The following is a 26,949-nucleotide window of genomic DNA, read 5'->3' on the forward strand; positions in this document are numbered from 1 at the left end:
TGCCTGAAGCTGTTTTGCTGCAAATACAAGTATTTTCCCTGCAATTATTTTAATGCTATTGCTGCTAAGGATTAATGCTTGGCTGTGATTAAACTATGTTTTTCAGTTTACTTTTCAATCTCTAGTTTGTTTATTTGAAAAATAGGTAACAAAGGGGGAGATCAGCCTAATGGCTAATTCCTATGCTTTCAATTAAACTGCCTAAAATGAGGTTGAAACTCTGCTTAGCCCTATTATTTAAAACACAAGCGATAAGCTGATTTTGTCTGTTAACTCACACATGTCTGTCTAGATGGATAAAATACAGTTAATCTATTCCCTTGTCACCTACCTAATAAAACATTTCACTTTACACCAGCGTTTCCCAAACTTGGTGTTAAGTTGTGGGTGAACATATCAGACGACACAGCGATTCTTCAAACAGCTCTTGTTTATTCACAGGCCAGGACATAACTGAATACTGTAACAACTTTCTAAAACTATCCAATCACTGAACGTCACTTTCGATCCTTCATTTGCATAAAAACTATCCAATCACTGAACGTCACTTTCGATCCTTCATTTGCATAAAAACTATCCAATCACTGAACGTCACTTTCGATCCTTCATTTGCATAACTATCTACAGTATCCCCCTGCTGGCCCAGGGTGAGAACTTCAGTACATAACACCCCTCCCCACCGAGATAAGGCGTTAGCTACAATCGTAATGGTTTCCTTATATACAGCACTACACATAATGGTTCAATTAGGCACAAAATCATATCGGTTACATTTCACATACTTCCACATACTTAGACCAACAGTGTTACATATCCAACAACATAGTCCTTTAAATAAGTTGAGCGCTTGGAAACTCTGCCAGACTAACGGGGAGCGGTACCCAGGTCCGGTGGGCTGCCCGATTCTTGCTGAGGCTGTGGCACGACCCTAGGTGGCGTTGAAACCAAGTCCCCTGGATCCGCTGCTGTGGGTGGAACATCCGCAAGTGGAGTTGGCGGAATGTCAGGGATGGCAGTGGTTTGGCTCCATGCCGGCAGTTTGCGAGAGAGGTGTAGGTGGAGCCTCACCATCTGTAAGTGTCTGTTCCGGAGCCACGAGTGCAGTTGGGGGCACCACGGTAGTGTCCAAGTCCCCAACCCTGCGCCTAAGCTGGTCTATGTGCCGGCGCCACTCTGGGTACCAGTCTTTTGATGGTGCTCCAAGACACGATGGACAGAGCAGACCCGGTGTTGATCTCCATGTCACATGGAGCTCCTTCAATGAGCACCGTGACGTTCAGCTTGCGTCGCATAGGCGACTCGGTTTGACCAATCGTGGTTCCAGACGGGCAGCAGCAGTTGGTGAGAGCGAAACAGCTTTCCTTGGTGGACTGGAGTGACGACTTGGACTTGCAAGTCGGTGAAGGGGGGGTGTCAGACGGAGCCAATCAGCAGACCTTAGCGATGTGGCCCTTTCTGGAACACTTCCGACAGATGGCATCTCTGAATCGACACTTGGCACGGGAATGGTTGCCTCCACAGCTGGCACATTCCGATTGGCCCTTGGACTTCTGTTGGACCTTCCTGCGCTCCTGCTTTCTCTGCTGCACATCATCGTCTTCACTGGAGGATGTCTCATCACTGCTGGCCTCTTCGTGATGCACTGGAACTAGTTTCCTAGCAAGAGGCAGGCTGCTGGCCTTGCGGATTTCCTGGGTGGAGAGTTCAGCAGCTTCCAAGGCTTTCTGTAGCTTGAGGTCTGGCTTGGCAAGGAGAAAGATGTCCCATACCCCGCAGACGATTCAATCCATCAGGGCATCATCTAAGTCTCGGAACTCGCAGTGCATTGCAGCCTGTTGGAGGGCAGTGGTGTAGTTGTTGATTGACTCCCACTCTGCCTGGTTCCGGTGGTAGAACGCATGGCGGGCAGCAATCTTGGACGGCTTTGGTGCGTAGTGGTTGCGGAGCTTCTCTTGGATCGTGTCCTATGATGTTGCCTGGACTGCTACAGGCGCAACCAATGCTCAGGCCGTCTCAAACGCCTCAGACCCACAGAGGCTGAGGAATAGGCCCCGCTTACGCTCCTGTGATACTTGCGTCAGCTCGTTGGCTTGGAGGTAGCAGTCGAACCGAGCGAGGTAGGAGTCCCATGATTCAGAGGCTGGCGCAAACGGCGGTAGAGGCACAAACGAAGCCAGGAATCCGATGCCTGCGTGGAGGGCGATGGATGGAACACTGTTCTCTAGCCAGAACAGTCAGCTCTGAATTGGTTCTGTTGAGTGATTTCGCTCAGTGATTCAGCTCAGTTCAGAGGGTGGCTGCATCTGGTTGTGCTCTGATGTCCATCGATCCCACCTTTGTCGCCAGAGTTAAGTTGTGGGTGAACATATCAGACGACACAGTGATTCTTCAAACAACTCTTGTTTATTCACAGGCCGGGACATAACTGAACTAAAGGGCTCAGTTAGCCTGCTTATATAGAGCTCCAGTACCATGTTACTGTAACAACTTTCTAAAACTATTCAATCACTGAACGTCACTTTCGATCCTTCATTTGCATAACTATCTACAGTATCCCCCTGCTGGCCCAGGGTGAGAACTTCAGTACATAACACTTGGGTCTCCAGCTGTTTGGGGGCTACAACTCCCATCCTCCCTGCCCCTCAGGTACCCACTTACCCAGAGACACACAGAGATAGGCTGAAAAGGATTACAGATAAGGACATGGAAGGATAATGTCCAACTCCTCATGCCCTGTCTCTAGGCAGAACCTAATGTATCTATCTGGAACACAACCTCCAAGCAAAGCAGTTCTTGTCTCTAAGCAGAATCTATAGTATCTATCTGAGTATGTGTAATGCTGTAACTTTTTATTGGATAAAGACCTGATTCAAGAATGTATAAAGGGAAGCTTCTCCTGTTGGGAGAGGCCGGACTTTGGAACTTATTCCTCTGTGCCACTGCTTGTTGCCGGCAAACAATTAAAACTTTCTTGCTGCGTGGTCATTTGACTGGCCTAACCTATTGCTACAATGGGAGTTGTAGTGCAGTAAAAGCTGGGTGCCCAAGTTTGGGAAACTATGCTTTACACTGTGATCAGAAACCAGGCATGTTGATCAGGGTTTTAAAATGCTGAAGTTATACCTCCTGCACCTGGTCGCTTTCTGATAATAGCTGTTTGGGGTATACAGCAAAAAGTATCCCACGCTAAAAAACCTACAAAATCCATAAGTTTTGCAACAAGGATAAATCTATCTATATTTATAATCTATTTCTGTTTGCGCGTCACCTGCCGCATGTTACTACCCCACCACAGTGCCCCTGAACTGTCAGTTTCTCTCCCCCCCCCACCGCCATGAATGGGCTGTTAATTGTCAGGCGGCAGAGGAACCAATCCCCACGGCAGGTTGCCAGGAACAGATAAGACAAGGAAAAGTCCTTACCATTTGCTTTTTATTCAATATTTACAGAGAGGCTTGGGAATGCAGCCTCTTGGAATAATGGCATTGTCCCAAGTAAATCTCCTCTACCCTTCTCTCCCACCTCATTCCTCAACAGCACCACCCCCTCAATGGTTGCCACTAAGTGCCCTCTTTGAGCCCTCTTTGAGCTCGTTGCTCTCCTATTTTTAAGGCATGCTGGGTTCTGGGAGATGGTGGGTCTGGGATGCTTTCTAGTGATAACTGTCAGCCAGCTGCTCCGGCTCTGCCTGCTCCTCCTGTCCCATTATTTCCCAGCTTTTCACCTCATCTGCTTCTGAGCTGTGGCCTCCCTCAAACCCCTGTTGTAATTCTCAACTCTCATCTTCTTCTCTGGAAGGATCAGGCTGGGGAAGCCATCTCCACCATTCCTCCTCTGCCCAGTCCCTGACATCCACTGATGTGGATAAACTGTCCAAGTCACTCCTTCTGAGCCTCCTTACACAAGCATCAAAATGTCAGACTACTTAATAAAAAGTTTCAGCAAGAAAATATTAACATCAGCTAATATCCATGAGACTTCTGCACAAGTAACTCTAGTTGGGATGTAGCAAGATTCACAGCAAATTTCAAGAGAAAGAGTATGCTTTGTTTTTGGGAAAGTGAGAATAGATTTATTACTCAACAGTGGAGGAAAGACAAGGCACATGAGTGGGAATGAGAAAGGAGACTTTGGTTCTTAAAGGCATGGAAGCCACATTTGTCACTTTAAGCCTCTGTGCTCCTTTAGGACCTGATTTTTCTTAACATAAAACAGAAGAGGTGCAGTTCAACAAGACAAGGTTGTCCCTTATCCCTGTTCTTGTTCATATTAACATTAGAAATACTAAATTCGGTAATGAGGTAGGAGGAAGAAATTAAAGGGATTGCATTAGGGAAAACGTCCTTTAAACTAAAAGCTTTTGCCAATGATTTAATATTAACAGTTGAAGATCCAAAAAAAAGTATTCCCAAAGCTTTAGAAAAAAATAACAGAATTTGGCGAAGTGTCGGGATTCAGACTCAACAGAGCAAAAACAAAACTAATGGTTAAAAATATGCAGGAAGAAGAATAAAAAGGATCTGAGGGAAATAACAGGATTGGAAATACTTAAAAAAGCACAATATTTGGGCATCCAAATCACAATTAAAAGCATTAATTTGTATGATGACAACTACAAAAAGACCTGGAAAGAAATTAGTAAAGATCTAGAAATCTGGTCAAGATTGAAATTATAATTTTGGCGAAGAATCTCGGTAATAAAAATGAATATATTGCCCAAGTTACTTTTTCTTTTCCAGATGATTCCAGTCATAACAACAACAACAAAAAAAGATTGGAGGAAAGTGCTGACAAAATTTATCTGGCAAGGAAAGAAACCTCGCATCAAATATAAATTATTGACTGATAGGAAAGAGAGAGGAGGATTTGTGTTGCCAAATTTCAAAATTTATTATAAAGCTGAGTGTTTAATCTGGATAAAATATTGGATTCTATTGGAAAAATTAGATATATTAGATCTAGAGAGATATGGGTGGCACATAAAATAATAAAAGTCCACAAAGGATTTAACAACCATATTATCAGGAAGCAACAACCATATTATTGGAGGCATTTGCGGTTAAAAAATGAAACATGACAGGGAATTGGGAAACGTATAGGCAACTATTAAAGGAAGAACAAGACCAGATAAAGTTGAAATCATTTGAAGATAATAAGGCACCACCTCACAGACTGGCTCCAATATCACCACTTAAACAACGTTTTTAATTTGGATAAAAAATTAGGCTTTGAAAAGGAAGAATCAAAATTACAAAAAGTACTATTAAGAAACTGTTACATTGTGGGTGAACATATCAGACGACACAGCGATTCTTCAAACAGCTCTTGTTTATTCACAGGCCAGAACAGAACTGAACTGAAGGGTTCAGCCAGCCTGCTTATATAGAGCTCCACTACAACGCAACTGTAACAACTTTCTGTAACTATCCAATCACTGAACGTCACTTTCAATCCCTTATTTGTATATGTGGACCTGAGTGAAAACTATCTACAGTATCCCCCTGCTGGCCCAGGGTGAGAACTTCAATACATAACAGAAACAATAAAAAATTATTATCAAAAGTATATGATTTCATATTGGAATGGAACTTAAAAGATGAAGTAAAAGAAGTACAGATCAAATGGGCCCAGGACATCGGTCATGCAATACATTTAGAACAGTGGGATAGGCTTCTAAAGATTGATACAGTGGAGCCCTGCAAGACAAATGCCTCGCAAAACAAAAAACGTGCAAGACGAAAGGGTTTTTCGGTTTTTGCGTCGCTTCGCAAGACGATTTTCGCTATGGGCTTGCTTCGCAAGACGAAAACGTCTTGCGAGTTTGTTCGCTTTTTTTCTAAAGCCGCTTGAAGAGGCGCAGTTGCGACGGACCGTGCTTCGCAAGACAAAAAACATTGCAAGACGAAAAGACTCGCAGAACGAATTAATTTCGTCTTGCACCACTGTATAAGGTTCACCGCCTGTTACTCCATAAAAGAAAACATTATGAAAATGTTTTACAGGAGGCACATAACAACTTCAAAACTTGCCAAAATATACAAGTCTAGATCCAACCTTTGTTGGAAATGCAAGGAGGTAGAGGAAACCATGATGCATTTATGGTGGGGCTGCGGAAAAGTCAAAATTTTTTGGAGATGTGTGGATGAGGAATGAAAAAAGATGCTAAAAATTCCTCTAGAAAAAAACCCTGAAGCATTTCTTTTGAGCATAATTGGAAAGGACATACCACAGGACAGGAAAGCAATATTTCTATACGCAGCCGCCGCAGCCAGGCTCCTACTTGCCAAAAACTGGAAAAGAAACTAGATACCCACAAAGGAAGATTGGCTAAATAAACCTTTTGAATTCACTGAAGGTCACAGTGGAAATGGTTTGAAGAATACATGAGTAAACACTGTTCTACAAACAACATGCTGATATGTTTAGACTAAATGTGTAAAGCTGACTCAGAAAACAAAATATTAGTAAAATAACAATATTAAGGATGAGAGATAAAGATTGCAATGTAAATAAGAATATTAAGGAATAAGAAATGATGTACACTGATGGAGGGAAGTCACATAAGTGTAGTGTTTTTGTATTATTTGTATTTGTATTCAAGTTTTCTAAAGTAAGTGAGTATATGTTTGGATGTATGTGCATATTAAATAATAAAAGTAAAAAAATTAAAATGGAAGGGGTGCAGTTCAAATGCAGCTCAAACTAGGCAAATAATAAGCAATTAAGCCTCTAATACAGAGGTCGGCAACCTAAGGGCCATGGGTCAGTAGTGGCCCATGAGGCTTGTCTAACTGGCCCATGGCGACCCCTGCTGCCCCCGCCACCCACTCTTACTGGCACAGCGCAGAGCGGGGACTGATTTCCGGGTTGATGGCGCCTATACACACGGAAATAGTGTGTGCACATGGGTGCTCCGCTGACCTGGATGTGCACCGGAAATAGTGCGTGTGCAAGCATGTGGGACCCCTTCATGGATCACTGCCTTGCCGTGGCGAAGAGGCTTGAATAACTCAGAGAAGCTATGAACTATGCCGAGCAGGGCACCCAAGATGAACAGGTCATAGTGGAGAGTTTTGACCAAACGTGATCCACCTGGAGGAGGAACCTGGAGGCAAGCCACTCCAGTATCCCTGCCAAGAAAACTCCATGGACAAAGGCAACAGGCATATAAAAGTTATGACTCTGGAAGATGAGCCCCTCAGGTCGGAAGGCATCCAACATGCTACTGAGGAAGAGCGGAGGACAAGTATAAGTAGATTCAGAGCTGATGAAGTGGCTGGGCCAAAGCCGAAAGGACGCTCAGTTGCGGATATGCCTGGAAGCAAAAGGAAAGTCCAATGCTGTAAAGAAAAATATTGCATAGGAACCTGGAATGTAAGAACCATGAACCTGGGTAAGTTGGATGTGGTCAAAAATGAGATGGCAAGAATAAATATTGACATCCTGGCATCAGTGAACTAAAATGGACAGGAATGGGCGAATTCAGTTCAGATGACCATCATATCTACTACTGTGGGCAAGAATCCCATAAAAGACATGGAGTGGCCTTCATAGTTAACAAAAGAGTGGCGAGAGCTGTACTGGGATGCAATCTCAAAAATGATAGAATGATCTCAATACGAATCCAAGGCAGACCTTTTATCATGGAACTTTGAAGTGTCAGGCATAGCTCTAATGGCTTTAGCCCAAACGTAGCAGAGTTTTCCTGCACAGCGAAGAAGCTAGTTGAGGTGGAAATGACTAGTCAGCTAGACTCAGAATAACTATTTACAGGATTTATTAAAAGGAAAAATAAAACCAGCAGAGTTTCTGCATACAAAACACAGCAAAATAAATCCTTTCTTTCTCTCTCTCTCTCTCAACCATACACAGCACTCCTACTCCTAACACACCAAACCCAAACTGTGCTAGCACTCCTAGATAACAGAGTTGAGTGCTGGTCGTTAACCAATCAGAGTAAGTAGTTTCTAGGTCAAGCAGACCTTGGCTTTCTGCCAAGAGTAAATTGACACTGCCTTGAGTTAATTGTGTGAAGCCAGAATCTGTAAGTTTTCATGAGAATCAATTAACAGAAACTGAACACCCCCTCACAGATTCTGCTGGACAATTAACATCAAATAACACCTATGTAGGAGATTATTTTTCCAGCAAACCTAAACCCTTGCACATTTGCTTATTCTTTATCTTTGCCAATGGTTTAGTTAATACATCTGTTACATTTTCTTCACTTGATACATAAGTACATGTGATTATACTGTCTTGTACACAGCAACGTACATTTTGGTATTTTACAGAGATATGTTTGGAACGTGATTTGAAACCCTCTGTTTTACTTAAGGTTATACAAGCCTGATTATCAATGTAAACTCATACTGTTTCTCCACAATTTACATTTAAATCTGCTAACAAATGCTTGAAATAAATCACCTCGTTGCACAATTCACTCAATGTGGCGTACTCGGATTCCGTTGATGACACACTTACAACGTCTTGCTTGCGTGACCGCCAGCTGATTAAAGCTCCACCGACCATTATGACTAGTCCTGTGACAGATTTTCTATCTGGCAAATTTCCCCAGTCACTATCACAGTAGCAACTCAACATTTCATCCTCTGAAGAATTTAATTGTAACATATAGCCAATTGTCTGTTTGAGGTATCTCAGAACTTGTTTTACCCCTTTCCAGGCATTTAGTGTGGGTTTTGAGACCAATCTACTTAATATGCCTACTGCGTAGCTAATATCAGGTCTGGACCACTGTGCTAGATACAATAAACTTCCAATTACAGAATGATATACATCAGGATGTTCAAATTCAGGACTCTCATCTATATGAAGTGTTTTTATGAAACCTGGATCCATAGGCACCACTGTCCCTTTGCAATCCTGCATCCTGTATGTAGTCAGTAGTTGTTTAACTTTGTTCTGCTGACTAATTAGGCAGCTGCCATCTTGGGCCCAGCACAGATGGGCAGCATCGAAATCAGATTGATTATATTCTCTGCAGCCAAAGATGGAGAAGCTCAATACAGTCAGCAAAAACAAGACCTGGAGCTGACTGTGGCTCAGATCATCAGGTTCTTATAGCAAAATTCAAGCTTAAACTGAAGAAAGTAGGAAAAACCACTGGGCCGGTAAGATATAATCTAAATCAAATCCCTTATTCCACACAGTGGAAGTGAGGAACAGGTTTAAGGATTTAGATTTGGTGCCTGAAGAACTATGGATGGAGGCTTGTAACATTATACAGGAGGCAGCAACGAAAACCATCCCAATTAAAAGGAAATGCAAGAAAGCAAAGTGGCTGTCCAACGAGGTCTTACAAATAGCGGGGGAGAGAAGGCAAGCAAAATGCTAGGGAGATAGTGAAAGATATAGGAAATTGAATGCAGATTTCCAGAAAATAGCAAGGAGAGACAAGAAGGCCTTCTTAAATGAGCAATGCAAAGAAATAGAGGAAAACAATAGAATGGGAAAAACCAGAGATCTGTTCAAGAAAATTGGAGATATGAAACGAACATTTCGTACAAAGATTACCATAATAAAGGACAAAAGTGGTAAGGACCTAACAGAAGCAGAAGACATCAAGAAGAGGTGGCAAGAATACACAGAGGAATTATACCAGAAAGATATGGATGGCTCATACACCCCAGGTAGTGTGGTTGCTGACCTTGAGCCAGACATCCTGGAGAGTGAAGTCAAATGGGCCTTAGAAAAGCACTGCTAATAACAAGGCCAGTGGAAGTGATGGTATTCCAGCTGAACTATTTAAAATTTTAAAAGATGATGCTGTTAAGGTGCTACACTCAATATGCCAGCAAATTTGGAAAACTCAGCAGTGGCCAGAGGATTGGAGAAGATCAGTCTACATCCCAATCCCAAAGAAGGGCAGTGCCAAAGAATGCGCCAACTACCGCACAATTGGACTCATTTCACACACTAGCAAGGTTATGCTTAAAATTCTACAAGGAAGGCTCAAGCAGTATGTGGACCGAGAACTCCCAGAAGTGCAAGCTGGATTTAGAAGAGAAAGAGGAACCAGAGACCAAATTGCAAACATGCGCTGGATTATGGAGAAAGCTAGAGAGTTCCAGAAAGACATCTACTTCTGCTTCATTGACTATGCAAAAGCCTTTGACTGTGTCAACCACAGCAAACTATGGCAAGTTCTTAAAGAAATGGGAGTGCCTGATCACCTCATCTGTCTCCTGAGACAGATGGCAAGTTCTTAAAGAAATGGGAGTGCCTGATCACCTCATCTGTCTCTATGTGAGACATCACCTTGCCAACAAAGGTCCGTATAGTAAAGCTATGGTTTTCCCAGTAGTGATGTATGGAAGTGAGAGCTGGACCATAAAGAAGGCTGATCGCCGAAGAATTGATGCTTTTGAATTATGGTGCTGAAGGAGATTCTTGAGAGTCCCATGGACTGCAAGAAGATCAAACGCATCCATTCTTAAGGAAATCAGCCCTGAGTGCTCACTGGAAGGACAGATCGTGAAGCTGAGGCTCCAATACTTTGGCCACCTCATGAGAAGAGAAGACTCCCTGGAAAAGACCCTGATGTTGGTAAAGATTGAGGGCACAAGGAGAAGGGGACGACAGAGGACGAGATGGTTGGATAGTGTTCTTGAAGCTACTAGCATGAGTTTGACCAAACTGCGGGAGGCAGTGGAAGACAGGAGTGCCTGGCGTGCTCTGGTCCATGGGGTCACGAAGAGTCGGACACGACTAAACGACTAAACAACAACAAAGCATGTGGGACAGAGAAGCGCCCGTGCGCATGTGCATACACTATTTCTGGTGCACTTCTGGGTCAGAGGAGTGCCAGAAATAGCGTGTGCACACATGCACGGGCGCTCCTCCAACCTGGTTGGAGCGTGGACCGGCCCATCATCGGATAAGGTTGCCGACTAGTAGCTCTAAAACCATAAGTTAGCAGTGCTGGGGCGGGGGGGGGGGGGAGATGGGTTCAGTGGGAAGATCCAACAGTTCCTGCCACAACTTAATCCGCATCATACCTCAGTTAACTCCCAAGAATTTGAATCCTGCATTGCAGGGGGTTGGGCTAGATGACCTGAACTGATTTGGGCAGATATTCTTGAGCTAGGCGTGCAAAGCACCTCCTCATTTGAAATCTCCCAAACAGCCATTCAAAGGCTCTTGGGGAAGCCAAGCTCTGTGTCCACACGTTCTCTCTGTAGGCGCTGCAAGGCAAAAGACTGGTCAAGTGAAGCAGTGGGAGTGGAGAAAGAACAAAGAAACCTGTAACTGACTGTGATCAATTAATTATAAGTACCACTGCAATCGGACCAGCCGAAACTACTAAGTGTCGCCAAATGTATTTATACCTGTACTTTGTATTGACACATAGGTCACGGCGAATGATTCTTCCCCGCCCTGTAAACAAAAAGCCAACTGGATTCTGATGATAATTACAACAACGACTTCGTCCAAATATCAAAACTTGCATCCAGACGTTATAGAAGCAAAATATCTCGGGTTTTTTTAGTTCGATTCTTGCATCAAAGGCAAGGAAAACCGCCGTGTAGCATTATGGGTGCGTCCTATGCAAACGAAAGAGGGCTCTCGGCCAATCAAGAAGGCTTGCAGATGACTGGCTCCCTGCGAGGTTTCGATTCCGCTTGCAAAGCGTCTCAAAGGCAGAAGTACAACCGGTGCGGCGCGTGGGGTCGTGTGCAGAGGCGGGAGGCAAAAGCTGCGCAGCATCCGCTGAGCCAGAGGGCCGGAACTGCACGGGGCATCGGGCGCCCCACCGGGCTCCAGGGCGGCTGCCCCCGGGGCGCGCCGGCCACAAGCGCCATCCGCCAGAGCAGCGGCGCCTCCCGCAGAGCGCGGCATGCTTAGCCCGGCAAAGTTCTCCCGGCTGCGCGCGGGGCTGCTGCTCTCGCTCCGCGATCCGGGGCCCGCCGCCTTCGCCCGGCTTGGCTCGCCCCCAGGCCGCTCTCGGGGCAAGGGACAATCCTGCCTCGGCCTGCCGGGCTGCCTTTCTCCCCAGCACCCGAGGGAGACTCTCCTGCCCCGCCGCAGGGGGTCCCTGTGGCCCAAGCAGGGGGGCTCAGGCTGGAGAGGAAGGGGGCCCTGAGGCCCAGGACCCAGAGCGCATCGCCGCTGGGGCAATGGAGCCAAGTCGGGGTGGAATCCGCAGGGGCGGCCGGGCCAAGAGAGGGGCTACCTGGGCGGGGGGGGATGCATCACTGCAAAAGACAAGGAGGAAGACCCCTCCCGACACCCCCGAGACACCAAAGGGGGGACCCTCCCCTTAGAGGCAGCTCCTGGGGCCACTCCCCCCATCCTCCACCAGCCAAGCAGCGCCCAGAGGGAGGGACACAGGCCCACAGCTGGGCGGGGGGCTGCTAGGCCAAGCAGGCGAGGTTCCGGGGGGGGATTCCTCGGTCTCACACGTCCCCGACTCCCCCCGGCTGCTACACAAAAGAAGGAGGGCGGGCACCCAAGAAGAAGGAAACCCAAGCGGGTGGGTAAGCAGAGAGCCGGTGGGAGGAGGAGGCGCCTCAGCCAATTCCAGAAGGCGAGAGGGCGCCGAGACTGACCGCTTCCCTCTCGGAGGAGGGCTGCTTTCTCCGGAGACCCCGGCAAAGACACGCCGCCGCCCCCCCCCCCTTCACGGCAGCGCTGATGGAAACGGGAAGCGGAGCGGGATGGCCAAGGGGACGGGGGAGGGGCTCCCGATGCGGGGCCAGCGTGAGATTCTGTCGGGGGCACGTCAAGAGGGCAGAGGCCTCCCCCCTGCAAGGAGACTCTTCTGGTGCCCTCCCTTCAGATGTCAAGGAAATGATCTGACTCTTCTAAGAAGACATCTGAAGGCAGCCCTGCTCAGGGAAGTTTTTAAGGTTTGAGGTCTTACTATGTTTTTATATCTACTGCAGGCCGCCCAGAGTGGCTGGGGAAACAGCTAGAAAGCGGGGGTATAAATCATAAAATTATTAGTATTCTTATTAATTATTACTACTGCAGCACCCTACTCTCCATCTACTGGCAGGCAATATTGCCCCATGGGATCCTTGTTCCATGAAGCTGCTCCCCGCCAGGACTCTGGTCCAAAAAGTGGGGTCACCTGTGTCAGAGATTTAATGCAGACAATTTCTCATAGATGCTTCACTGCCTGATTTGCCTCTGTATTGCTGTGCAAACTATTAAACTCTGCTTGCAAGAGGCCGTGAGGAGAAAGTCAAGCCTCACGGATTGGAATGCAAGTCACACAACTGTTAGCTCCAATCAGGGTCCCCATCTAGGTGGCCCCAAGGGCCTCCCATTCTCTCCCCTCCCCCCCCCCATTTTCAATATTTTGCGGCCTGTGGCTGGCCCCGTCAAGCCTTCCCACAGCTGCGCCAGGCCTTGCGGCATCCTCTCACTGTGTGACATCACACACATGGGCCTGCACACCCACCCAAAAGTTGGGCGGAACCTGGTACCTGTGGTCCCATTGTTACTGTGTAAATGCATGTGGGTATCAGGGATCACTGTAAAGCAGGGTTATCAGATGTCCCCGGGGACAGTCCCCGGATTTGCAGATCTGTCCCCGGGAAACGGGTAGCGCCAGCCTCAGCCCTGGCTGGTGAGCCGACTGCGCTACCAGGCTGGCTCCGGGCTGCTGACTGCCGCTGCTGCCGCCACTGCCGAAGGGGAACCAGGGATGTCCACTGGTACAGATCTCCTGCCCCCTTCCCCCTTTGTTTTGACTGATTGGGGGAGGCTTGGGAGTTGCTGGCAGGCGGCCGTTGCCCAGTTTTTAAAAAACTCTGCTCATTTATGTTGCACAGGGTGTGAAAGAAGGGCTTTGCACCTTTATACAATATGCATGTGTGCTTGGGCCCAGGGTCTTTTGCCTCACCATCCCCACTACAGACTCCCTGTTGCTACTCAACTTAAAAAAAAGGAAAAAAAGTGTCCCTGGATTCATTGAAGAAAATCTGGTAACCATACTGTAAAGCATTCAATATCTACCTAACTCCCTATCAAAAAGTTATGGCCCCAGTCATATGGTAGCTTAATCTTAGAGCTAAAAGTATTTTTGAGAGATTTTGAGCATTTTTCGATTAAAAAAAATGAATTTTAAACAAGTTTTACTGTTGCAATTTCTGCTTTGGCCAATAGATGGCAGTGTTGTGATGTGACACAGCCAAGCTATTGTAAAAGGATCAAGCTTCTCCTTTTTTTCTCTATGCTTTAAATTCAATGGAGGTACCTTGGTTCTCAAACAACTTGGCACTCAAACAACTTGAAACCCAAACACTGCAAACCCATAAGTAAGTGCTCCAGTTTGCGAATGTGCTGAATGTGCTCCGTTTTGAGTGTTACGCTTCCAATTTGAGTGCCACACTTCTGTTTTGAGTGTTATGCTGAGGTCTGTCTGATTTTGCTATTTTGCGTTTTTGTTTTTGCGGTGCTTTTCTGTTTGTTTTTGTGACTGTGTGGAACCTAGTTCAGCTACTGATTGCTGGATTGTGTGACTGCAGTACATTGTTTATTGTTTTCATTTTATGGACCAATGGTCTCGTTAGATAGTAAAAATTCATGTTAAATTGGGTTAATTCATTTTGCATTACCTTCTATGGGAAAGCACACCTTGGTTTTGGAACACTTTGGTTTTGGAACGGACTTCTAGAATGGGTTAAGTTTGAGAACCAAGGTACCACTGTACAGGCAGGATTTTTTGATTTTTGAATTTTGAATTTTTGTTTTTTGCATCCTGAGAAAGTTTTGAAATACTAGCATTTTTGCATTCTATTTGTGCATTTAAAAAATAATAATTTTTGAAAGCTTTTTTTTTCCTTTTGCATTTTTTAATGTATTAAGAAATCAAAACCCGATAGAGGTGAAGACTCAAAGTCCTGGGGGAACCAAAACAAGTGAGCAGTGTTTATCATCTTCAGAAATTTCACAGGGCCCCAGATGATTTACACCAAAGAAGGTAAGAGGCAAAGATGCTCCAAAACTTAGAAAAAGCATATGGATTCACTTTTGTTTTATATAGATATTTATTAGATTTTCCAATTTTATATAAACACAAAAAGAAAAAGAAAAAGAAAAATATTAAAAACAGATCAATTTCGATAGCAGTCTTTCAATAACATATTTCTCTGACTTCCTCATACCTCCCCTTCTTGTTTTCTAGTTCATCCCAAAAGTTCAGCAAATCCTAATCTCTTAACATTCCTTTTAAAATAAACCTCATTTTCATTCCACTTTTTTTCTTTTTTTTTAGATAATAACTTAAACAATCTTAATCCCCATTATCTTTATCATAACAGCTAGAGACCACCAAAACTCAAACCAACATCTTTTCAAAGTTCATCAATTTTATAGTATTTCTGTAAATAGTCCTTAAATTTCTTCCAAAAAAAGCATATGGATTCACAAGCGTATGCATTGTATATTTGTGAGAGATTTCTTTAATCTGAGGCTTGAATCCAAGAAGGATTGTAATGAGCATGTGGCAGAGTTCCTAATCATTAATAAAAAGGTAGAAATTTTAGAATACAAACTGGATGAACAACACACATCTTCCTGGCAGTTTTAGAAATTGGGATAGAAAAGCTATTCGCCACATGGTTCCTGCAACCTGGTTACAGGCATAAATAATGAATGGCTAGTTGCCTTTTGTCCCCCAAGTGCAGCAGCACTTTCTATTTATATTTTTGTACAGAATCCGAATCTAATCCCTAACCCAACCCTAAACCCCCTAACCGTCAACTCACCCCAATCCCTAACTCTAACCTGCTAAACCTATTCCTAACTTAACCCCAGCCCCTCCCCCTACCTTAACCCAAACTCTACATCCATCCTAACAAACTTTCACCATAACCATCACACTAAATCCAGGCCTAACCCAAATCTAACAGTAACTCTAAACCTCACCCTTGCCTCTAAACCTACCCCAACCCCAGCCCTAACCCTCACCCCACCCCAACCTAATCCCCTAACCCAACCTTCACTCAACTCTCACCCACTCCAAACCCTCATCCATCTTTCACACAGACTTGACCCTAACCCCCAACCTTTGGGTGTAGCAGGAGACCCTAATTAATAGGAGGGTGTACCTGATCAAACTAAGGGCACGGATAAACTCCCCTCAGCCAGACCTAGGAAAGACATCCAGAAAGAAGGTTTGGGGCCACTTGGATAGAGGCAAAGTGGTGATTTCATGCCCTTCTGGTTCATATGTTATGGCTTCTATCAGCATTTAAAGCTAAACTAACGCGGGTGGCGCTGTGGGTTAAACCACAGAGCCTAGGTTTGTTTGCCGATCAGAAGGTCGGCGGTTCGAATCCCCACGACGGGGTGAGCTCCCGTTGCTCGGTCCCTGCTCCTGCCCACCTAGCAGTTCGAAAGCACATCAAAGTGCAAGTAGATAAATAGGTACCGTTCCAGCGGGAAGGTAAACAGCGTTTCCGTGCGCTGCTCTGGTTCGCCAGAAGCGGCTTCGTCATGCTGGCCACATGACCCGGAAGCTGTACGCCGGCTCCCTCGGCCTATAGAGCGAGATGAGCGGTGCAACCCCAGTCGTCGCGACTGGACCTAATGGTCAGGGGTCCCTTTACCTTTACTAAACTGCAACATGCCTGGGAAAAATCAAGCAGGTCACCAGAAGAAACAGTGACTTGTGTGCTGATGCCTCAGAAGACAAACCTGAGAATGAGCTGCTCTATGCTGTTCAGTGCAGGTGGTGTCAAGAAGACTGAGTTCATCGCTCCAAAGCAGGGGTCAGCAAACTTTTTCAGCCAGGGGCCGGTCCACTGTCCCTCATAACTTGCGGGGGGCCGGACTATATTGGGGGGGGGCGGAAATGAACAAATTCCTATGCACACTGCTAATAAACTTATAAATAATTCAATGGGAAGTATGGGCCTGCTTTTAGCTAATGAGATGGTTGATATCCTGTTCCATATTTGTCACTGCTAGTCATAGCAAGTGATGCAAGTATTCATCAGTTAGTCTGGATCTAGTTGGAGATTTCAGATGTTTCATTTGGGAAAAAGTCTGTTCACAGATATAGGTGCTGCCAAAGATGGCTGCAAATTTGAGTGCATGGTTCCTGAGATTCAGATACGTCTCAGAGGGGAGAGATGCATAGAAATTAGTGAGGCTGCTTTAGTTGAATGTGTCTTTCAGAGAGTCACAATTTTGTAGTTCGAACAATTCCATTTGGTAAATTGGATCAGCAGTTTCAACGTCAAAAGAAAATAGGTTCCGGAAAAGCTGTATGCCCTGCTCATGGATGTGAAGCTCTTTAAATCGAGTTTGAAACTCCTTTTGCAAAATTTCCAGTAAATCCACACGTTTCGTTTGGGAATGCAACTGGTGGTTTTCCTGCCAACAGGTTTTGAGTTGTGGAGAGATGGCAGAAGTTTTCTTCCTTCACTTGTTTAATGAGAAGGTCTAATTTTGCTTGAAACGCTTTCACGTGAAAACATATCACAGATGAGCTTCCCCTTTCCTTGAAGTTGAACATTAAAAGTGTTGAGTATTTCTGTTAGTCTGTCAGAAAGGCAAGCAGCCATTTCCAATCTGCATCTTTGAGCTCTGGTACTTTATCGTTTTTCATAAACATAAAATCATAAACATGTGGAAGTAAGTCATAAAAACATTTCAAAACTCTTCCTCGACTCAGCCAACAGACTTCTGTGTGGTACAGAAGATCTTCATGTTCAACATTCAACTCAGACAGAAATTCCTGAAACTGTGGTTTAGTAAGGTAAGGGACCCCTGACCATTAGGTCCAGTCGTGGCCGACTCTGGGGTTGCGGCGCTCATCTCTCTTTATTGGCTGAGGGAGCTTCTGGGTCATGTGGCCAGCATGACTAAGCCGCTTCTGGCAAACCAGAGCAGCGCACGGAAACGCCGTTTACCTACCGGAGCGGTACCTATTTATCTACTGGCACTTTGACATGCTTTTAAACGGCTAGGTTGGCAGTTTAGTTTAGTGGTTTAGTACAGTTTAGTGGTTTAGTACATGAGCTCTAATGAAGTTAACACAAGATACCACAGTTTTCATGACAGAGTCCAACTTCAGTGATTTTTTACAACACAGTGCTGGTTGGTGGATGAGGCAGTGTATGGCTATTGGATGTGAATGGTTGTGTTTGTCCATCTCTTGGTTAATGTGTGCAACCTCTCCTCTCATAGACCCCATCATGCTAGGAGCACCATCAGTTGTCACACTGGCTATTTTAGCCCAGTCCAGCTCCAAATCATGCACAGTTTCACAAACTTTTTCAAATATTTCCTCTCCTGTTGTTGTTCCCTTGATAGTTTGCAGTGCAGCAAGCTCCTCTGTGACTTTGAAATTATCATTTGTCCCATGAATGAAAATTAGAAATTGTGCAGAATCATGAACATCAGTGCTTTCGTCGAGTGCCAATGAAAAATAATGTAGTTTTAAGGCTGTGTGGAGATAAACTTTTGAACCAAAGCATGTTTTAAGAAGAGCGTGGAATGTATAAGAGCTTTGGAATGACGCAGTTAAAAATGCCGTCGCCATATTGGGAAGTTCTGTCGGAGGTCTTGAGTCTGGGAGGAGAAAGAGAGAAATAGAGCTGTTTATATATTGTGGGTTAAACTCCTCAGAGGGACTTAAGAGCGACAGTTTTGCGAGATTATGATGGAAAGAGCGATGTTATCTATGAAGAAGATGATATATGGAAACCATCTCGATTTGAGGATTGGAAGAACGGAAAATTCACACAGGATTATTATTATTATTGGTGTTTATCGGCTTAAGGAGACTATCAGAAGAGATCATAAAGAAAAAAGAGAAAATATATGAACGAGATGTGATGTGGAAACAGCAAGATAAGATTGGATAGAATTATGAACTCTGTTTGGACTGATTTGGACATTAACGCAGCAGCAAGAAGATGATCAGAATCCCCCTTCAGATCTTGAAATATGGGTCCCCCCAACAAAATTTAAAATTCGGCTTTGTAATTCAGAATTTATGTGATGTGATTTAATTTGATGTGATTGGCCGGTTAATAAAAATTATTTTTTTAAAAAAGAAAAATAATGTAGTTTTTTCGAGGAGTTTTGCAAATGTTGATGCAATTTCCCCCCCATTTCTTCAGTACTATGTGTAACTGTACGTCCTGAAAGACACAGTGTACTAAATAAATCAGTCTTAAGTCTAAAGGTAATCAAAAGTCCACTGTTCGTTGAAAACCCTGCACTCGAAGTCAACTTTTCTTTTACTTGACATGATTTCCTAGGGATGGAAAATTGCTATTAGGTAAAGGTACTCCTAACCGTTAGGTCCAGTCACGGACGACTCTGGGGTTGCGCGCTCATCTCGCTTTATAGGCTGAGGGAGCTGGCGTTTGTCCACAGACAGCTTCCGGGTCATGTAGCCAGCATGACTAAGCCGCTTCTGGCAAACCAGAGCAGCGCACAGAAACGCTGTTTACCTTCCCGCCAGAGCGGTACCTACCGTATTTTTCGCTCTATAGGACGCACTTTTCCCCCTCCAAAAATGAAGGGGGAAAGTGTGTGTGTCCTATGGAGCGAATGCAGGCTTTCGCTGAAGCCTGGAGAGCGAGAGGGGTCGGTGCGCACCAATCCCTCTCACTCTCCAGGCTTCAGGAAGCTATCCGCAAGCCTGCGGAGCCCGGTGAGAGTTCCCGCCAGGCTCCGCAGGCCTGCGGACAGCTGCCTGCAGCCCGAAGTCCGGGGAGCGTGGCGCTGTGCACCCCCGGCTTAGGGCAGCTATCCGCAAGCCTGCGGAGCCCAGCAGGAGTTGCGGACAGCTGCCTGCAGCCTGAAGTCCGGGGAGTGCGGCGCTGCGCACAAGGTGCGCAAAGCCTCCGCCGCCCTGCGGAGGCTTGAAAGGCTGCCCCCGAAGCTGTGCTCCAAAGGTTCCAGGGATCTTTGAGGTTGGCGGTGGGGGAAAGCAGCGCTTTCCCCCACCGCCAGCCCCACAAGCTCGGGGGGCAACGGCAAGGCTTCCCGACACTCCCCACTGTGGCAGGCGCTGTACTGGCTGTGACGTCGCATGGGGGCGGTGCGTGCGTTAGTCACGCACCGTCCCGACGTCACCTTCCCGCCCGCTGTCAGATCAGAGGGCAGCGGCGCGCATGCAATGGTTTTGCGGCTCCCAGTTTTTTTTTCTTTGGAAACGGGTCCAAGTGGCTCTTTTTGTCTTAAAGGTTGGAGACCCCTGCCCTAGGCTCTGTGGTTTAACCCACAGTGCCACCCGCGTCCCTATGCTATTAGTCAAATACCAATAAATACAGAGCTACAAAAACAATATACCAGCAATAGTGACTACTAAACTAAAATACAAAAAGTCAGTGCACAGAAATAGTGTCACATATACCACATTCTTCAGTGTATTCGACAACCCCCTGTATAAGGAGACCCAGAGATGCATTTTAATTTATAAAAGGACACAACATTCCATGCAAGGACACATGTAAAAACACCAGGCAGGCCCCACATATAACACAGAGATGCATTTTAAATAAAAGGACATCGGTTACCTGTGCCTTGTGAGTGGCAGGGGCTGGTGGCAGCCGGATGCTGAGCAGCGCAAAAGGGCTGGCTCCGGAGAGGGGCTGCTTAACATGGTGTTCAGCCAACTGCGGCTCAACAAAGTCCAGCCCCCTTCCTCCTCTAGGCAGGGCGGGGAGAAGCCAGGAGGAGGGCGGGAGGAGGCGCTGTTGCGGTGTGTGTGAGGGAGAAGGGAGGGAATGGCACAGCCTGAATGATCAGAATCCCCACGCCAATCCACGGACCATCTGTGGGCCAGATCCTGAAGGCAATTGAGCCGATTCCGGCCTGCGGCCCTTAGTTTGCTGACCCCTGCTCCAAAGAGTTCAGATTCCATTGTTCTTTGAAATACTGACTTTTTGCCATGTCTCCAGAACCCACCCCTGTTACACCTACTGTTGTAGATGTTGTTCTACTGTCATGTAAATCATTAACAAATCATGACACCTACTGTACATTCCATATTATGGGCACTCTCGGTCCCATTACTTGAGTTATTTGGTTGTGATTGCAAAAAGTTATTTGGTTGTGATTACAAAAAGTTCTTGGTGAAGGAGACTGATAGTTCTCTTGTGTCTCGTGCCCAGGGGTCTACTAGCCCTGTAAGAAACACAACTTACAGCGCCAGCTCAACCTTTGCATTTTCTTTAGTGCAATCATAATCAGATGTAGCATTAGCACCTAGCAGGGCCCAGCAAGCATTGGGGTCCACAGCTACAGGTGCCAGTCTCAGTTTTAAATTATTTAAGAATAATAATAATGGCACAACACTTTAAAGAGCCCCACCACGAGGCAAAGCAGCTGCAGCTCCTGCCTTGTCCAGCATTTCCCTTCTGAGTGCCAGGCTGCGTGGGCCAGGTTCTCCACAGACCTGGCGCCGGTCCTCACTATGTATTTTGTGAAGCAGCTGTACCTTGGTCTCCTGCCTTCCACCATCCTGTGAAGAACATGTCAGTTGCAAAGTGCTGCCAGCCATGTCTCCAGTGGCTTATCTCCCCCGGTGGCATGTGTCTGCCCTCCCTCTGGGAGGAACAAGGTGCTAACCCCGAAAGTGGGTGAGTGGACCCATTGTCTGTCTATTGCAAGAACAGCTGCTCATTCCACTCTCTCTCTCTCTGAGCCACAAGGAAGAGGTTGGGCCTCAACAGGGCTGCCCACAGAGCATGCAGACATGAGAGTTGGCACCACCTGTTGCTTGGGGGAGCAGCTGCTGCTCACCCCTCCCTCTCTTGAAAGATGGGGGTGGGGGAGGAGAGGGGGCCACCAGAGCCACTTGCCCCCCTAACCTCCAGGCAGTAAGTTGCAATTCCACAGGCAATGGTCTGATCCAAGGTTCTGTGGGAATAAGTTTCCAAAACTATTTTAGTTTTTCTTGAGTGCTTCTCTCTGTTTTCAGTGGGAAGCAAATTATGCTTTTGAAATATATTTGGTTCTACATTTCTTGCCCAGCTCTGACACAAGCAAACTGTTCCAAAGGCAGAAAATGGCCACCAGACATTTTCCTCACAGCACAGCTGCCTTTACAGTGAGGCTATATACTCATAATACATCCAGTAGGAACACTCTCTCAGAAACGGCTCCTTTTGTTCTCCCTCCCAAAGTGCTGTCTCCACCTCCCCTCTGGCTGCTGTCTTGATAGCCAATCAGAGAAAGGCTCTAGCCCTCTGGTGGAATTCTAAGGGACTGCATCACCAGACTGTGGCCAGGCTCTGCTATCTGTCACAGAGCTGCAGCCCAAGATAGGAATAGAGGTGGTCCGGGAACACCTGGAGATTTAAATGAATTCAAATCTCCAGGGCCTGATGAGCTGCAGCCAAGGGTACCAAAGCAGCTTGTGGATATAATCTCAAGAGTCTTTGTCTATGTTCTTTAAGAATTCTTGGAGAACAGGGGAGGTCCCTGCAGACTGGAGATGGGCAAATGTTGTCCCCATGTTCAAATAGTGGGAAAAAGAAGACCCAGGTAACTGGGTACGTTTCCAAGCACAATTCAAAGTGTTGGTGCTGACCTTTAAAGCCCTAAACAGCCTCGGTCATACAGCTGTCATACAGTGGTTCCGCTCCTTCCTCCTGGGTCGTGTTCAGAAAGTGGTGGGGTGGGTGAGTGTTCAGACCCCTGGGCTCTCACTTGTGGGGTGCCTCAGGGTTCTGTCCTCTCCCCCATGCTTTTCAACATCTACATGCAGCCGCTGGGAGAGATCATCAGGGGGTTTGGGCTGGGTGTTCATCAGTATGCAGATGATACCCAGCTCTACCTCTCTTTCAAATCAGAACCAGTGAAGGCGGTGAAGGTCCTGTGTGAGTGTCTGGAGGCGGTTGGAGGATGGATGGTGGCTAACAGATTGAGATTGAATCCTGACAAGACAGAAGTACTGTTTTTGGGGGACAGGAGGCGGGCTGGTGTGGGGGACTCCCTGGTCCTGAATGGGGTAACTGTGCCCCTGAAGGACCAGGTGCGCAGCCTGGGAGTCATTTTGGACTCACAGCTGTCCATGGAGGCACAGGTCAAATCTGTGTCCAGGGCAGCTGTTTACCAGCTCCATCTGGTACACAGGCTGAGACCCTATCTGCCTGCGGACTGCCTCACCAGAGTGGTGCATGCTCTGGTTATCTCCCGCTTGGATTACTGCAATGCGCTCTACGTGGGGCTACCTTTGAAAGTGACCCGGAAACTACAACTAATTCAGAACGTGGCAGCCAGTCTGGTGACTGGGAGTGGCCGCCGAGACCATATAACACCGGTCTTGAAAGACCTACATTGGCTCCCAGTACGTTTCCGAGCACAATTCAAAGTGTTGGTGCTGACCTTTAAAGCCCTAAACGGCCTCGGTCCAGTATATCTGAAGGAGCGTCTCCACCCCCATTGTTCTATCCGGACACTGAGGTCCAGCACCGAGGGCCTTCTGGCAGTTCCCTCATTGCGAGAAGCCAAGTTACAGGGAACCAGGCAGAGGGCCTTCTCGGTAGTGGCACCCTCCCTGTGGAACGCTCTCCCACCAGATGTCAAAGAGAACAACAACTACCAGACTTTTAGAAGACATCTGAAGGCAGCCCTGTTTAGGGAAGCTTTTAATGTTTGATGTATTACAGTAATTTAATATTTTTTTGGAAGCCGCCCAGAGTGGCTGGGGAAGCCCAGCCAGATGGGTGGGGTATAAATAAATTGTTGTTGTTGTTGTTGTTGTTATTTATATTTTATTATTATTGTTGTTGTTGTTGTTGTTGTTGTTATTTATTATCTACAATTGGTTTTCTATGCCAAGCCTCATTAAGAAACCTTTTTTTTCTAAAAAAAAAGAGTACAGATGGACTTCTATAATTAAGTATTCAACTGCTTTACTTAGACTTGAAAGACTTGATAAAGATGAAAGAAGAAACAAGACGGCGGTTGTTAATATGACGCAGCATGGAAAAATGAGAATTCCTCCCTTTTTTGAGGGAAGCAGGAAATATTTGCTGGCTGACTTTACAATGACTTGAGATAACAATTTCGGACAACATATAGTGCAGCTGTTTGCAGAAGTTTTTCATTATGAGCAAGAGAGAAGGCTGAATGGATGTCTAGGGCCCGGGGGGGCGGGATTGTGTGGTCATCGAGAGGCCGATCAATCGCCAAATGACTTATATCTGTGGAATACAGTTCATTTACATTGCAATACTGCAAACAGTATGCTCAACAATTTACAGCAATAAGTTAACAATGTGGAAGCTACTATGTTATTAAATCTCAAACGAAAAGCTTGGACAACAGCCTGGATTGGAATGATGTAACAACTTCGGAGTTGCTGTATCATTAAACTTCAGACGATAGACTTGGACAACAGCCTGGATTGGAAGATTGGAATGGCGTCAGGGAAAGCTGTGCTGGCAGTTGAAATGTATATATACAGTTGAAAATATATATATATACACAAATAAAGCTGTATTAGGCGGATGAAAAGATATATGATTTCTGACATGACTGGGAATCGCAGAGCCAGAGACGGAGAACTTTAAAGCGTTAAGATAGAGATGTGGAAAATATGAAAACAAGAAGAAGAAGGCAGGAATGAAGATACTGGAGATACACTTCAAAGGTCCAGACTGTGGAGAGCCCCCCCAAAAATTATAATTAATAATTCGGACAGTAATTTGGTCGTTTTTTTATTTTAGTTTATTGTTTTTAATTGGATTATGATATGGATATATTAATTGGCTGTTTTTATTGTAAAATCAATAAAAATGATTTAAAAAACAACAACAAAGAAGCACAAAGGGGGTGCCGCCTGACTGATAACAAAGCTGGTTTAGCTCAAGCGTATCAGGCAGCTTGTGAACCTCAAAGTTACCAAGAAGTATGGTATTAGAGTTGCCATGAGAAGAAGCTTTGCTCTGGGATGAGGCAATGAAAGAAGAGATGCAATCTCTTCAGGAGCACGAGGTGTTCACATCCACTTCGCTGCCACAAGGCGGTGGGGTGCAGATGGGTATTCAAGTTAAAGCCTCTTGCTTCAGGCAGATTTAAACACAAGGCATGCCTGGTAGCAAAGTGTTTTTCCCAGAGGCCAGGGCTTGACTTTGATGAGGTGTTTGCACCTACTGCACAGAGGGAGAGCATGCACTTGCTCCTCGCCATTGTGGCGAAACGCAAGTACAAAGTCAATCATTTTTATATCCAGACTGCATATCTGAATACAAACCTGGAGGAAGAGCTGTATATGTCTGAAGCGCCAGGTTTTGAGACAGGTGCAGACAAGGTGTATAGGTTACACAAAGTTCTGTATGGCTTACGCCAGTCTGCCTACAATTGGAACAAGTGCTTGGACAAAACTCTGGTATCTTTAGGGTTTAAACGCAGCATAGCTGACAACTGCATGTATGTTCATGGGGCAGGAGACAAGCAGGAATTCTGTTTGGTTTTCATTGATGACCTTTTGCGTATGGGAAAAGAAAACAATCAAATCAAAAGTTTTTCCACACAACTGGGCAAGAAGTTCAAGGTTAAAGATTTGGGTTGTGTTCAAACTTACTTGGGCGTGGATGTGTGCAGGGATACTGATGGCAGCTTTCTGCTGAGCCAGAGAACTAAGATTGTGCAGCTGCTGGCAAGGTATGGCATGCTGAACTGCAAAAGTGCAAAAACTTTGCAAAATCATTGCAGGAGATCTTGGGGTCTTTACAAGGCCCCAAAGGTAAAGGTGGTTCCATTAAATTGCGAACCACCTGAAAGAGTCTCCTGCTACTATTTTCTGCAGATGCAATACAGGCGGTGAAGAAAGTCTTCTTCACCGTCACCATCGCCTCTTGGTAGGCTCGACATTGAGCTCTAACCCATGTCCGGTCCGATTCAGAGTGAGTTTTCCACCACCAGCGCTCTAGCCGTTTCAGCGATTATTTCAACACCCTCAGCTCTGTGGGAAATCATGGGGCTGTCCGGGCTCCATGCAATCAGAGAGGACGCATCAGAGCCAGACAGTCAATAGCCCTGGTTAACTCCATATTCCAATGGGTCACCAGGGAATCAGCTGAAAGGCCATCAACATGGGATAAAGCATCCCCTACCACTCTCTGGAAACCATTTGGATCCATTAAGTGGTAGGGGCAAACCATCCAAATTGGTCCCACCTCCCTGCAGAGGGGAAGGGTTGCGGAGAAGTCCAGTTGCACCAGGAAGTGATCTGACCATGGCACTTCTTTTGTTTCACATTTACTTAGTGTCAGATCACCCACGTCACTAGAGGTGAACACCAGGTGTAAGGCACGTCCCGAGTGGCCCCTTGTAAGGTCGTGTCGGCATGGATGTTAAAATCCCCTAGGTGTCTCCAGGAGAACATCTGCCATGACCTGAAGCAGCTCAGGCAGGGAATCCCTGGTGCAGCAGGGAGGTTGGTACACCAAAAGGAATCCTGCTCCAACTGGTGGTGGTCGAAGGTGGTTGAGTGAAGAGGTTCCATGAATACCTCTACGGCAGGACTTTCGACCTCATCACCAACCACAAGCCGCTCCTGGGCCTCCTCGCCGGTGATCGACCAACTCCACCAGTCCTCTCACCACGCATGCTACGATGGACTGTTTTCCTGGCTGCCTACCACTACCGGCTCGTCCATCGCCCGGGAAAATCAATGGGCCATGCCAATGCCCTCAACTGTTGCCCTCTTCCAGTGTTTGTGGAAGACCCGGCTCCTGCTTCATCGCTCCTCCTCACTGAGGATCTTCCGGCAGCGCCTGTATCGGCTGCCACTGTGGCCTCCGCATCTGCCCAGGATTGCACCATCAGCCGTGTGCTCAACTGGGTATGGAGGGGGTGGCCACAAGGGCCTTTTGCATCAGAGTTTCAGCCGTTCGCAACCAGACAACATGAACTCTCGGCTCATCGCGGCTGTCTGCTGTGGGGAGACTGTGTCGTGATTCCCCAAAGACTCAAAGATTAGTCAAAATGAAGGCGTTG

The 26,949-nt window shown here is 46.1% G+C and overlaps 5 long non-coding RNA genes across 7 annotated transcripts; 3 read left to right on the forward strand and 2 right to left on the reverse strand.

The window, feature by feature from the left end:
- Positions 1 to 412: 412 nt before the first annotated feature.
- On the reverse strand, positions 413 to 1,166 carry LOC310764021. Its single transcript, XR_014548982.1, has 2 exons — positions 575 to 1,166; positions 413 to 537 (listed from the first exon to the last, which is right to left on the reverse strand). It is a non-coding gene; the product is annotated as an uncharacterized lncRNA (long non-coding RNA).
- Positions 1,167 to 2,016: 850 nt separating this feature from the next.
- Positions 2,017 to 6,684, reverse strand: LOC310765898. Of its 2 annotated transcripts, XR_014549860.1 has the most exons (3): positions 5,958 to 6,684; positions 5,415 to 5,696; positions 2,017 to 2,545 (listed from the first exon to the last, which is right to left on the reverse strand). It is a non-coding gene; the product is annotated as an uncharacterized lncRNA (long non-coding RNA). The 2 variants fall into 2 exon arrangements; XR_014549861.1 differs by lacking the exon at positions 2,017 to 2,545 and having other exon boundaries at positions 5,311 to 5,696.
- Positions 2,057 to 5,562, forward strand: LOC310765908. Its single transcript, XR_014549871.1, has 2 exons — positions 2,057 to 2,117; positions 5,340 to 5,562. It is a non-coding gene; the product is annotated as an uncharacterized lncRNA (long non-coding RNA).
- Positions 6,685 to 12,487: 5,803 nt separating the features above from the next.
- Positions 12,488 to 14,951, forward strand: LOC310765906. Its single transcript, XR_014549869.1, has 3 exons — positions 12,488 to 12,872; positions 14,224 to 14,288; positions 14,839 to 14,951. It is a non-coding gene; the product is annotated as an uncharacterized lncRNA (long non-coding RNA).
- A 1,950-nt stretch (positions 14,952 to 16,901) lies between these two features.
- On the forward strand, positions 16,902 to 19,355 carry LOC310764949. 2 transcript variants are annotated; one of them, XR_014549379.1, is made up of 3 exons: positions 16,902 to 17,724; positions 17,980 to 18,428; positions 19,064 to 19,355. It is a non-coding gene; the product is annotated as an uncharacterized lncRNA (long non-coding RNA). The 2 variants fall into 2 exon arrangements; XR_014549380.1 differs by having other exon boundaries at positions 17,980 to 18,391; positions 19,064 to 19,353.
- The last annotated feature ends 7,594 nt before the right edge of the window (positions 19,356 to 26,949 follow it).

This window comes from Podarcis filfolensis, assembly GCF_964270895.1.
Source record: "Podarcis filfolensis genome assembly, chromosome: 6".
Lineage (NCBI taxonomy): Eukaryota > Metazoa > Chordata > Lepidosauria > Squamata > Lacertidae > Podarcis > Podarcis filfolensis.